This window comes from Bubalus kerabau, chromosome 19, assembly GCF_029407905.1.
Source record: "Bubalus kerabau isolate K-KA32 ecotype Philippines breed swamp buffalo chromosome 19, PCC_UOA_SB_1v2, whole genome shotgun sequence".
In the NCBI taxonomy this organism is placed as follows: Eukaryota; Metazoa; Chordata; class Mammalia; order Artiodactyla; family Bovidae; genus Bubalus; species Bubalus kerabau.
Genome location: NC_073642.1, coordinates 12,306,844 through 12,321,248, shown reverse-complemented (window position 1 = coordinate 12,321,248; position 14,405 = coordinate 12,306,844). Strand labels below are relative to the sequence as shown.

The 14,405-nt window shown below is 39.2% G+C and overlaps 1 long non-coding RNA gene across 2 annotated transcripts; it reads left to right on the top strand.

Annotated features, from left to right (window-relative positions):
* The first annotated feature begins 343 nt into the window (after positions 1 to 343).
* Positions 344 to 10,564, top strand: LOC129634439 (uncharacterized). 2 transcript variants are annotated; one of them, XR_008705637.1, is made up of 3 exons: positions 344 to 501; positions 7,167 to 7,512; positions 10,102 to 10,564. It is a non-coding gene; the product is annotated as an uncharacterized LOC129634439 (long non-coding RNA). The 2 variants fall into 2 exon arrangements; XR_008705638.1 differs by lacking the exon at positions 344 to 501 and adding an exon at positions 4,384 to 4,494.
* The last annotated feature ends 3,841 nt before the right edge of the window (positions 10,565 to 14,405 follow it).

The following is a 14,405-nucleotide window of genomic DNA, read 5'->3' as shown; positions in this document are numbered from 1 at the left end:
GTCTTTACGCCCATTTACTGTGAGTGTTCATATGTGTTGTTGCAGACATATTCATATATGAAACTCCAGACTCCACTTGTGATAGGAGGGTAATGTATGGATATGTGTACCATGTTACTTTTCAACATCCTAATGGTTCTGATTTATAAAGCACATTTTACCCTAAGAGTTTTGAACAGGGATTGTGGACAAAATAAGTTGAAAGAGAGAAAGTAGGAAAGGAAGAAAATAGCAGAAAAGAGAACAGTTGAATTCTATTTTATTCCTTCCCTGATTTCTTGGCAAATTCAAGTCCTAGCTGTCTATGTGCTGTGTTGGCTCCTCTGTCCATAGGATTATCCAGGCAAGAGTGCCGAAGTAGGTTGCCATGCCCTCCTCCAGGGAATCTTCCTGACCCAGGGATTGGACCCAAGTCTCTTACGTCTCCTGTATTGGCAAGCGGATCCTTTACTGCTATAGCACCGCCTGGGATGTTCCCACCTCTAGTGACCTCTGAACAAGGTTAGCAGACACAAAAATTCTCCATCGTCAGTTAAGATCACCAAATGCTGTTGTGCTGTTTCTTACAAATATCATTATCAATAGGTCAGTTCTTTCAGAGGGCCTAAATCTGGTGCTATGGAGACTGTTCTCAGTAAAGCACTGTTGTAGGCTTTGAGATATTTGGGTGCAGGAAAATTGTTTTCCTCATAAAATGTTGAATATTTAATTTTGTGTGAAAGGGTAAAAAAATAAGTGAGGCTAAGGATTGAAAGCATAAATCAGGAGTTTGTTGATGAAAAGAATGGCGGGAAGGAGGGAAGGAAGAACGATCAAGGAAAGACATTCTAGTTTGCAGGATCCTCATTAATTGTTTCCCGATGCTAGAGAATTGAAAGAAAGACGTCATAGGCAGATTCTAATATTCTAAAACTGCAACCTGATTGCATAAAGGCATAAATTTAAATCTAAATCATTTGGGACAGAATATTTAAGCATCTTCTATTTTTGTTTATGGCTGATATCTATAAAAATCTGTTCTGTTACACAGACCTATATTATAGAGATTATATATACAAATATTTTACTACTTATGCATAAAACATGATTTGTTGGGGGATATAAACTATGGCTTTCTCAGGTATCACTGCTACTTGATTGTTCTGAGTATTGGCTTTCTGACAGGGTTTGGAATGAAGCCATTTTTATTAATTTAGTTATTTTTGCTGATATAAAAGGCCGTCTATCATGTTAATGATGTATCGGTCTGCGGTCCCACCGAACAATAATTACAGAATGTTCCTAATAGTAAATCATTTGTCACAATCACAGCTCAGTACAACAACCTTTTGTGGAGCAGGGGAAGACATTATCCGAATAGCAATACACCTTTCTGTGGACCCACTGGAGGAAGTGAACACCAAGAGCCCTGCAAAACCCTGAGCTTCAAGTCAGAAATGACCTCTCCAAAATCTCAGCTCGGGGATGAGCACAGGCCCTGCTGAATTTTCTGTAGTGTTGTTTAGCCTATTTGATTAGATGGAACCAAAACAGAACAGACTAGGTTCCATAAGCATCTTTAAAAAAAGAAGAAGAATAAGAAGAAAGCTCTCCTCTGAAAAAGTGGCAAAACAAAATGATTGGAAAAAGAAAAAGTGTTAAAGATTTTACTGCACTCTAGTTTTTACTAAGAACCAGAGAAAGAAAGGACCCAATACCCCACCCCATCCCATCCCTGTCAAAAAAAAAAAAAAAAAATTGGGATTAACAACAAGGTGTCAATGTCTATATTAAGTGAGAATTACACTGGAATAATGATCAGACTTCTGTTTTGTAAAGAGTCAGAACCTGATTTCGATTATTATTAAGCAACATTTGTAAATAATAAAAGCAAATATTACTGAGTATTCCTATGTTCAGGGAATCTTCGTTTTGTTGCTATTCTTTATTCTCTCTCTCTCTCTCTCTTTTTAATAGACTTTATTTTTGCTGCAGTTTTAGGCTCATAGTGAAACTGAGAGGAAAGTACAGAGTGTTCCCCGCTCCTCTCCCAAAACACACACAGGTTCCCCCATTGTCAACATCCTCCAAGTTTCTTGCAATTAATGAACCCACATTGATATGACATCATCACCCAGACTGTACCGTTTACCTCAGGACTTCTTCTAAGCAAAAATTTTGAGACGAGCTCCTTTTGAGAAGAGAGTTAACTCATCTGTAAACTGTGGAGGGCAACAAGGGAGATTTCCGAGATTTTTGCCAGTTTCAAGCCATAGCCCAGTTGATTAACCACAGTTTGTCATTGGGGTAACAGTGAAATAAATGGGCATCATTTGTCCAGCACCCATACATTTATTGATTTTTACCAAGGTGATGTCAACCATGCTTGTTGGGCAACAGTATCCTCATTTCATAGACAAAGTAACCAAACCTCAGAGGAGGGAAAGCCAGGATTTCAGTTGAGGTCCTTTGGCATAAACCTGCATTGTGTCATACTGCCTCTGTCCCCAGGTTCTGCAGGAAAAGCTGTCATAGAGTTGCTGACAAGTAACTGAGTCAGGGTTTGCTTTGCATGGTGACTGTGGTTTTTATAACATTGATACTCAAACTGAAAATTCGTGGATTTTGTTTTTGTTTTTGTTTTTTTAAAAAAACTTTAAATTATATTTCTACTTTTATTTTTTCTAAACATGTGGATTCTTGGTTAGGACTTTTATTGAGTATGGAACACAGTGAATGCACACACAGGAGGAGATTTTAAAGTACTTGTTCACCAAGCCCCATGATTTGAAAATAGCCTCAAGATCAATTAGAACATAAAGGGTGAGGAGGGAGTCATAGCTGTGAAAAGCTTCTAAAAGACCACATAGCAAAATAAAGAGGTTTTCCTCGAGCATCAACAGTGGAAATTGTTCTAGAAGTGTATGCAGAGGACAATGGTGACGGGTGCAAAGTCCAGACTTTCCAATTCTCTTTGGGCTTTAAAAAGCCACAAATAGAGCTCTTTGCCCCACAAGTAAATTTGTGAGCCTCAAATTAGCATTAAATGGAATAATTTGTATGTACTCTCTCCCTTATATGTTTACCTACTTTTTTAAAATATCTAGAATTCTGTTAAAGGTATCCAAGGATTCAGCAAGCATGTCATACTTTGTATTTCTAGTATCACATTCCCAATAAGGATTACATAGTACAGTAAAGTGCACATTTCTAAAGATTGTTGAGAGCTACTGGTAACAATGAAGAAGTCTGTAACTGAAGCTTGAAGCAAGGTATCAGAGGACACCATGGGGACCAGAAAGATGATTCTGGCCAAGTCTTTGCATCCCTTTTCCTCCTGTTCCCCAGACAACCAGCCTGAAGAACTTAGAGCATCTTCTCTGCGGACCCTGGTTCAAACACACAGGCGTCCTTGACATGGGTACCATTTTTCCAAAGGGAAGGAAAGTCCCTTAAAAAATCAGATGGCTTCCTCTTGCCCCAACCCTGATGTCCCCTACCCCCTATGTTCTGTCCAGAAGAAAAATCCCTCAGCCGCAATGGTTGTTTTTATTAAATTCTCCTCAATAAAAAGCTCAGGCAGGATTTATTAGGTACTCAGGGCGGACGTTTAGTATTTCGCCAGTTATTAAGTGAAAATCAATAGAAAGCAAAGAAAATGGAACTCACTGCACTGTTAGCACACCGTTGTCGCCCAGATATTATGTCGGCTGTCTCGTAGATTCATGACAGACGAAAGAGGCCGGGAGAGAACTTTCTGCTTACATTGCACGCGCCAAAGTGGGGTTATTCATTAGAGCAGGCAGCCGGCCAGATGGATTTCCAGTTCAGGTTTACCATTTATCTTTAAAACGCCTGTATCGAGTGAGAAAGAACACTGATATTATGTGATATCAATGGCAGGTTTATGTATCTAAATCAGGATTTATTGTTATTTTGTTCCAAAGACCTTTTTTTCTCAAGAAATACCATTTCACTGGAAGAAAATAATAGCTAAAACCTTGTCAAAGATAACCTTTCATGCTGTCCGTGCAGCACGAGCTGTAAAACAAATAGAACCCGGTATATAAATAGTTTTAACCACATCCTTACAAATCATTTCTTCTGAATCTGTTTCTCCCATTTCTATATGTTGTGTGTGTGTGTGTTTTAAATACCGCAAACATGATTTTTGATCATTTGAAGTTTTCTTTGCCAGGAGTTTACATAATGTTAGCAATTGTTAGAGTCGTGTTTAAAAGGTTTGGCTGTTTTATGTACTTCCATGGAATGCTACTTTTCCAAAAAGCATTCTTTGGAAAAGCAGAGTGGTCTCTTCTGATTCTTTTCTTTCCTTACCTTAGAATAAGCTTTAGAGTCAAAACCACTGATCACTTTTTTTTTTTTTTTCCCAAATTATTTCAGGGTCTTCAGAAGCAGGGATGTGTTTTCCTTTTACTTCAATGGACCTTTCGACAGCTTCTGGGTTTTCTATTCCTTCTCACTTAAAGGCTGGATTACAGTCAACCTGATCAGGTTGGATCTTCCGTCAGTCTTGTTAAGTAACTAAGCTGGTCAAATGATAGAATGAACCCCTATACCTTCTTTATAAATTGCTCAGAAGAAAAAAATGCAATCCGCATTTGCAAAATGTCATTAGTGACACTATGATGAGGAAGAAAAACTGATACCTGTGTTTTGGTTGAAGCAGCTACTAATAGAACGTGTTTTTAACCTGCCTTAGTTTTGCTCTTTTTTTCTTTATGTTTGGGAAAAGGGACTGTAAATTTAGCTCTATACAGACCAATATCAGATGGTAGCCAAATACAGATGGTTATTTAAAGATCAAAATTCACTTAAGTGACACCAACTTAGAATAGTTCTCTAACGCTTTTTGCTCCTCTTGAACAAAAGTGATGTTATAATAGAATTTTTAAAAGTATTCAAAGGATTCTGATTCTTTTTTAAACTGATCTCTTTATTTATCAAACCAGGTAAATGCATCAAATTTTACCAGAAATCTTTTCTTGCATTTTCCTATTTAGACATGGGCACAAGTTTTCTGTTTTTAAATGTGTCAATAATCCAAACTGTATTGGCACATAGATGCTATCCTGAAATAAAAACACGGGAGGATCTTTCTGCTTTTCTTGTTCCTTTAGAAAGGTCATTCTTAAATTTCCTGTGTGTGTAAAGCATCTGTATGTAATTATATGTGTGTATCTGGACCTGTTGATGAGGAGGTGAGAAAGACCAGTGTGGTTAAGAAGTGGGTTCTAAAATTACATTAAGTTCAACTCCCAACTCTGTCATTCACTGGCCATATGATTTGGGCAATTTGTCATAGTCCTGCACCTCAGTTTTGTCTTCTGTATAATGGACATAATAGTCTTACAGATTTTCAACTAGAAATAAATGGGTCAACATATGTAAAGTTCATAGAGTACTGTTGTTCTTGTTGTTTAGGCACTAAGTCATGCCCAACTCTTTTACCACCCCATGAACTGTAGCCTGCCAGGCTCCTTGGCCATTGAATTTCCTAAGCAAGAATACTGAAAGTGGGTTACAATTTCTTTCCCAATCCAGGGATTGAACCTGATTCTCCTGCTTAGCAGATGGGTTTTTTACCACTGAGCCCCCAGGGAAGCCCCCAGGGTAGGGTTTCCCTCATAACTCAGTTGGTGAAGAAGCCCCCTGCAATGCGGGAGACGTGGGTTCAATCCCTGGGTAGGGAAGGTCCCCTGGAGAAGGCAAAGGCTACCCACTCCAGTATTTCGGCCTGGAGAATTCCATGGACTGTACAGTCCATGGCATCGCAAAGAGTCAGACACAACTGAACGACTTCCACTTTCACTTTCTTTCACAAAATATAGAACATAAAATTTCCCATTTTAATATTTTAGTTTCCTAACAAAATAGAATACAATCCCACTGGGGACTCAATGAATACAGCTTTTCCCCTATTTCCTCATGTATCTGAACTCTGAAGAAAGATATAAAGTCTTCAGTTTTAGTCATAACAAGAATCCCACTTAACCAAAATTTTGTATTAAATACGTTTATTTTAAAAGACGCTTTTCTTGTGGTTTCAACATACAATCTGAAATAATAACAGCAACAATAATAGTCAATGAGGAGAGCTAAAATACTGATTTATCAGTAGCTGCAGTGATAAAGTAGCCATGAAACTTAATGTTGAGCGGGAACCTATTTATAGACATCATCTTAATTCGTTGAAAACAATGTCTGGTTATTTCATTATCTAACAATTAACATCAGTAACACATGCAGCTATGAGAAAGAAATGATGCCACTAATTAATATGACTTGGGCAATCAGAAAAAGAAAACATTAGAGCCAAGAAAAATCAAAGTCAATGACTTGGGTCCCTTGCCCACGTACATCACGTCACTTGAACATTTGCCAAGACTGTCTGACTTTGACTTTACAGAGTTAGCCCACTAGGCTTTCATCTTGCTTCCCCTCTCTGAATGTTGCTGCTGCTGCTGCTAAATTGGTTCAGTCGTGTCCGACTCTGTGTAACCCCATAGACGGCAGCCCACCAGGCTCCCCCGTCCCTGGGATTCTCCAGGCAAGAACACTGGAGTGGGCTGCCATTTCCTTCTCCAATGCATGAAAGTGAAAAGTGAAAGTGAAGTCGCTCAGTCGTGTCTGACTCTTAGTGACCCCATCCAGGCAAGCGTACTGTTTCTTAATTGTACAGCGGGTATACTCTGCCTTTTTTGTCCCCACTCCAGTGGAGAGCCTGAAGGAAGAAAGTGCAAATCATTTATCAAAAGAAAACACTTTCTATCCTCAAGCTGGTGGGGAAATTGATATAATTTTAAAACACAGTGTTGTTATGAAAGAGTAACTATTGTCAACTTTCATGCCTGTGCCTGGGTACTCCACATTCTTTCAACAAAACGGTGTGGGTGTTAACAACAGGGGCGTGGTGTAAGACCTGCCATCAGACCGCCTGTTCTAGCTCCCACTCCTCCTCTCCAGATCTGCAAGACTTGGGCTAGTGGTTTAGGTCTAGTCTTCCTCAGGCTCTTCATTTGCTGCATTGAGATGACAGCTAGTCCCCACTTATGCCCTGAGCTAAATAGCACTTATTCATGTATCAAGTGAGGGCATACATGCAAATTATAGAGTGGCACCTAGAAATACTCAATGAATACTTTTGTTACCATTTTTTCTCTAAGGGGGCAACATGATGGTGGTCCATATTCTGATGCTGAAGCTAAAGCTCCAATACTTTGGCCACCTGCTGAGAAGAGCTGACTCATTGGAAAAGGCCCTGATACTGGCAAAGACTGAAGGCAAAAGAAAAAGGCGGCAGAAGATGAGATGGTTAGAAAGCATCACCGACTCAATGGACATGAATTTGAGCAAACTTTGGGAGATAGTGAAGGACAGGGAAGCCTGGCATGCTGCAGTCCATGGGGTATCAAAAACTGGACATGACTGAGTGACTGAACAACAATACTCTGATAAGTCCTTGACCTCACTGAGCTCGTGGTTGCCCAGGCAATTCACATCAGCACCCAGGTAACTCCCATATGGTAGGATATTGGAGAGGACAATCCAACAGTTCATTAAGGCACGGGGTGGGTGTGGGAAAGACTTCCTTGTGGAAAGGATATCTAAGCTGTAAAGTTAATGAAGGTAGGGATCTTCTGATCACTGTAGACCTGTGATGTCCAAGGGAAATCTCTGCAGGGATGGAATAATCAATAACAGCACCATCCAAGATGGTGGCCACTAGCCACATATGATGATTGAGTGCCTAAAATGTGCCAAGTGCAAGGTACATTTTTAATGTATTTCATTTTAATTTTTTTTAGTTTCAATTTCAATAGCCACTTCAGGTTCGTAGCTAATGTACTAGGTAGCGCAGCTCTAGACAGAGAGAAAAACTCACGTGAAGGTCCAGAGGTGAGGGAGTTCTTATACTTTTAAGACCTGATATTTTGAAGAGAAGATTTATGAAGGACGAGAGTTTTAGAAGTTAACAGAGGCAATTCACGACTTACTAAAAAGTTCAGGCTTTCACTGAGGGCCATGGAAAAGCCATTGAATGACAGTAAGGAAAGAGATGTGATCAGATTGGCATTTTAGTAAAACCACTTCAACTGCTGTTATAAAAATATCTAGAACTATTAGCATTTTATAGTTAACAAACTTTTCTGATAACCCAACCTCATTTACCCTTCCAATCAACTATATGAGATAGATTTATAACCACATCTCCCATCATACAGCTTTACATACCTATCTTCAGCTTAGCAATTTATGTTCATACCATGACACACTCCCAGAAGACAGAGTTGATAAAAGTAAAACATTCGCCTGATATTTGTGCACAAATTCAGGCATAAGGATTTTTGATGAATCAGTTTGGAAATGGCACCAGGTTAAACTAAAGTGTGTTCGTCCCTCAGTCAAGTCTGACTCTTTGCAGCCCCATGGACTGTAGCCCACCAGGCTCCTCTGTCCATGGAATTCTCCAGGCAAGAATACTGGAGGGGGTTGCTATTTCCTCCTCCAGGGGATCTCCCTGATCCAGGGATCAAACCCTGGTCTCCTACAATGCAAGCAGATTCTTTACTCTCTAAGCCACCTGGGAAGCACCAGACTACTTCAAAGAAATGTTGAAGATTTTTTTCCTATAATGTGACCTGATTTGGAGGTGTAAATCTGTCTGACTGTGGCCTGTGGGCTGCCCACCATCCTAGCACGTGTGTGATCTCCTCCGGCTGTTGGTGGTGAGAGGGATGAACTTGCCTGTGCTCACAGGAGCCGTGATGCTGCTGGAGCAGACTCGCCCTGCTTCACGAGCATTTCCCTTCCCTCGCATGTGCATCTCCATCTTCTCCTCCCAGACTAGTTGAAAAGAGAACCCAGCCTAGACAAGGCTGGCCACAGCCATATGCCGCCAGCCCACGGTTGCTGACTTGACTTTCCATGTCAGGTCTGCAAAAATAAGAGATGGCACCTTTCCAAGTAGAAATGAGGGAAGAGCACAGTCACCCCATGCTGAGATCACCCCTCACACACACACACACAACTTTCATTCAGCAATTCTCTAGGTTAAAACATTTTGAAAAAACACTAACATCTAATTTTATTAGATCAAGTCATTTTCTCTCTCTTTTAAGGCATATTATTCATAAAATCATAGTTCCTTAAAAAAAAAAAAACTACAGGGAATGTAAATGCTGCACTAATTTAATTACACACTGGCTCTGTAAGACACTAATGTAAATATTCTGGTGAGGAGGCCTAAGACACTTGAAGTAATTACTTAAGGACTCCCTTTCAAAGAATCTCTCCCTTTTTTATTAAATGCCTTTTAACATTAGCACTTTCTTCCTGACAAATTAAATGAAATTTCATTACTCTCCCTGACTTAATGGCATGGGGCTCCTGCCGAGGTGTGAGTTAACCCTCCCCGGACAGCTGACAAGGGCTCCTCCGTTCAGTCAAAATGCCACTGTCCTCACACGCAGGAGAAAGGAGGCCCCGAAGAAGCCTTTGTGTTTTCACCAGAGTGTCCGGAATCCTTCATCTCTTCAGTGTTTTTTCAGCTGTGAGCCTAACAAAAACTTAAAAAAAAAAACAGTAAAATTGCTGTTTCCCAGTCTTCTCCAGTTCAGAGGAACAACATTAAAAAATAAAAATAATGTAATCAACTGAGACCCTAATGATAGCCATGTCAAGGGCAATAACAGTAGCAAACAGTTATAGATTATGAATTAAATACACTCTAAGTCGTTTACCTCTTTAAACTCATGTAAACCCTGGCAAAAATACTAGAAGGTAAATACCAATTTCCCTGATATCTGAAAGTAGAGTATTCCTCTGAAAACTTTTGCAAACTGAAATGATGTAAACTGAAGAGGCACTTATTTAGGATACAACTTGCACACGGATGAGCAAAATACACTGAGATCAAGCCCAGATGCTCATAGACACAGCGCAGCGCCCTCATCCCCGGATGCTGAGTGTTGTGCCAGGGAAGGAGCTTGGTGGAGACGTACCCCCTCTAATTGGGGTGTGGGTTACCTCTAGAAGGGATCTCTGCAAAACAGATGCTGAACACTAATTTCACCCTTTTTTTTTTTTCCTTTAAAGCAGAAATTCTCTTTGAATTTCTTTCTGTTAGCAAAAATAGGTGACTCATGCGAGGTCATTCAGAAAAGTGAAATGGTGTAAAGCAAGCCTTCAAAAATTGGGGAATACCAGAACTATTAATAGCCCCAGTCTAAGCAGGAAATTAATATGCAGAGTGGGCAAGCCCCTGACCCGGGCTGACAGAGCTAACACGCACCAGAACTGAGATTCAACCCAGTTGTGCAGCCGTCATCACACATTTTTGCACACACAGCGACTAAATCCTCAAGCCTGGACAGACTCAGAATTCCTCCCATATCCCTTTTCACATTTGTGCAAACTGAGACGCATCCGTTACACAACAGACCCAAGATCCTGCATCTCAGCTCCTTCCAGGGTCTCGCCCCAGCCATGGCTCCAAAACAACTGTGTCTCAGAATGAAGTTTCCAAAAGACGAGTCCTGGAAAAATTTATTTCTAGATCTGCTTTATTAAACCTGTGAAGAAAAAAAAATTGTAGTAACTTAATCTTGAAATAAAATAAAGGAAACATTATTGGTAAGATTGGATTTATTCTTAATAGCTTAGGGATCAAGTTTTAAAAGTCTGAGAAAATATAGAATAACTACTCAGGAACTATGGAGCTGAGGTTCTTATTCCACAGGATTCCATATGAACAAAAATAAATCCATGTCCACTTTTGTCAAAGTGGTCAAGAAAGCTTTTTACAAAACTAAACCAGCTAAAATTGTTCTACTTTGAGAGATATAGTATGGTTGAGGATATGCCCGGGAGAGATTATTGAGACAAGGTTGATGCTCATGAGAAAGGTCTGAGAACGGGCTCTGTAACCCATGTCCCTGGCATTTTTTATTTCACTCTTTGGAAAAAAAAAATAGTCCTATTTTTCTGCCCATCAAGTTTTGCCTCCACTATGTTTGAAGACTATGTGTTACTTTGTGCTTAGACCTATTTTTCCTTCTCACTCTCTAAAGTGGGGTTTAATTTTACCCTATCTTCTTTAATTTCATCCTGTTCTGTGGATTATATAGATGCATGATGAAAGAACATTTTATTTGGTTAACTTTGAATTTCAAGAGACAGAGCCAACCTTTAATGAGACTGCAGTACGATTTTGTTTCCCTTTTCTCTATGTGACCCAGTGATATTTCTCTTTGGCTGAAATTTTTTTCTTGAAGCACTACCCTTTTCCTGTCCTTGTCTCCAGTAGCTCGAACTTCCCCAAATCATGCTGTATCTTCCCTAAAGGGTGTCCTTTCTAAGACCTCAGGCCATGTGGAAGAAAAATAATCAGCTCCAAGTTCAGAAGACACATGTTACAAGGAAGAATTTTGGGTTTTTTTCCTCCTCTTGGTTGTTCTTAAACATATGTAGTTTGGGGGGATCAGCATGTTATTGTTTTGAAAGAAGCAAGGGCTTGAGTTTATTTTGGTGCATCTATCACCAAAAGATCCAGATTTTGAGGGGCTGGATTAGTTTCTTTCCTCTTGTGAGGTCCAGGTGAAACTTCATTCCCTCCATGGCCAGGCGCTTCTGACAAGCAAAAATCAAGGACCCAAAATAAGTTTTTTTATCTAAAAAATGTGAACTATCCCAAAACAAACATGAAAAAGCGCAGCTGCCAAATTCCACAAGTAAAAAAGAGTTGAAGGTTGAGACAGTGCAGGATCTCGCTGGGGAGTAATGGGTAAAGTTTGGCCAGCTGCCCTTAAGGCCTTCAGGGACACTCAATCCAATTGCCATGTCTTAGCAGATGTGAATTTCAAGGTTACACCTGGGTGTTCAAGGGCAGGGCCAAGTGTAATCGGCACTTAGATCATAGATTAATCTTATTTGCCATCTATTAGGTTTGATTCCTCTTCCCTCTCTCCCTCCCTAAAGCCAGGATTATTGTGATAGTTTAAGATAATGGATTCTAACAGGAAGAAAGGTCACACAGGCATGGAGATTTGGAACCTTAAGATAATATGATTAATCTAAAAGCTTCTTTCTCAAAGGGGAGGGAGGACTTTTCATATGTCTAATTGAGAGAGGAGGGCTGAAAGACCGGGAAAGAGCAACAGAAAAGGGAGTGCAAAGGAACTGAGTCTTTGTCAACAACCGCAATTAATTATCATTGTCAGGATGATCTTTCATTAGTTTTCACACTAATAAGATAGATTTGCCTCATGCCTGAAGCTGATAAAACCTTATTGGCAATGTTGATAAGACTATGTCAGTATGGAGAGGCATTCATGAATATCTTCATCTTATTTTATTTTTCTAGTTTTCCAAAACTCAATGACTCCATGGATTTTGCTAAAAGTAACTACATCTGGGCCCTGAGGTTCAGGAAAAGTCCTTAACACAGTGGTTGGTGTAATCTAGCAATAAGTAAATGCTGACCATGGTTATAAATCCCACAAACACATGAGTGAATATTATATACAGGATGCAGTTTACTCCATCTCTTTTAGATATTTCCAGGTAACCCTAAGCAACCAACATGGAGAGGCCCATAGAAAGAAAGGCTGCTACTATTTATGTATTAATCATGATGGATCAAGAATCTAGGCTTCTAAAAAAGAAACCGGTATTCTTGGTCCATCTGCAAAAAAATGGAACTTATATGTGGATTCTCTACTCTCTTATATTTTTCCATTCTTCTAGGAGGAATTGTTTTGCTCTTTAGTTATGGTAACTGCTAAATAGTTCTCATCATTGTGGCTCATGTCACTTTGGTGTTATTTAAATGTATAGAAACGCTTGTATATCCTTTTGCTTTATATACAGTTTACTCGATATGCACATATTATAATATATATGTTTTATATATATTACATATAATATATAATTACATATATTTTCTTATATATATTTATTGATACACACATCCTATGGGGTTTCCCCAGTGGCTCAGCTGGTAAAGAACCCAACTGCTAATGCAGGAGACGTAAGAGATGTGGATTCAATCCCTGGGTCCAGAAGATACCCTGGAGAAGGAATTGGCAACCCACTCCAGTATTTTGGTGTGAAAAATGCCATGGACTGAGGAGCCTGGCGATCGCAAAGAGTCAAACACAACTGAGTATGTGCATGTGTGTACACGTACATATTGTAATGTTATATAATTAATATATAATTATACAATAATTAATATATATTACACAGTATAATATATATTATGACATTATATTATAACACTATGATGTGTATATCAAATATCTGTTTATATATATGTATATAAGAGATGTATCTTTTCCATTAAATTCAATTCTCCCTGCTTTCCTCACTTTCTTTAACTAAATAAAAATGTGCTGTTGGATTGTTTAAGGCGAACAACAGAGAAGAGGGATAGCTGTCTACTGTAGCTGACTCCTTCCCAAAGGCTCCGAGTTGTAGCCTTAGGGAAAGAAATATGAGATTTTAATTTGTAATTTCATAAACAGACACTTTCTTTTACCACATGGAGCTCCCTTGATTCCTTCACAAGGAATAAAAGCAGGCATGTGGTGTTTCCTTAACCAAGATGTTAGACAGAATAGAGAGGAGGCCATTGCTGGACGTAGGGAGCCCAGCGCAAGGAAGGCGTGCAGGGTGTCAGCATAGAACGTAAGACAGGCTGCTTCATATAACTTGTGAGATGATAATAGATGCCTGTCAGCATCCTGTGAGATTCTCAAGGCTCTGTACAGTGTTAAAGCTATAGGAAATAATTACTTCTCAGTACAAATCCTACAGCCGTGCATGAGGACCAGCTGCCATAGGAGCAAAAACGCTTTTCTGCAAATCAGACTCACCAACAGTGGCTTCAAGATGAAGTGCAGAGAAGCTAGAATAAATTGATGTTGAGCATATAGAAAAGTAAAACACTTTCCTCTGGGTGAAACTTCTCTTTTTATGAATTTTTGAAACTTCTCACTAGATAATGCGGTAATTCATGGACTACCCAACTGGAAAATGTAGTAGTCACTAATTCCTTCTGTAGCTAAGGGGGTGGAAAAAAATATACTTGTAATTTCTGGAATCAAAAAAAAAAAAACAAAACAAAACAGAAGAAAAATTTCTTTCTCATTCTCTAAAGCTAAATTTTGATTGTTAAAAAAAAAAAAAATCAGCTTTCAAAAATGTGTAAAATGGAGCATTGTGGAATTGCTGACTCAGAGAAATTAGTCAATTCCTGACGGTTTGTTTAAACTGGTTGAGATTGAAATGTTCCAGGTTTGCCTGTGGTATCATTTCTTCAGTGTTTTGTTTCATTTCGGTTTGTAGTAAGTGGAAAGAGAAACAAATAATGAGGGCCATATCCTATTGCTTCTTTCCCAGTG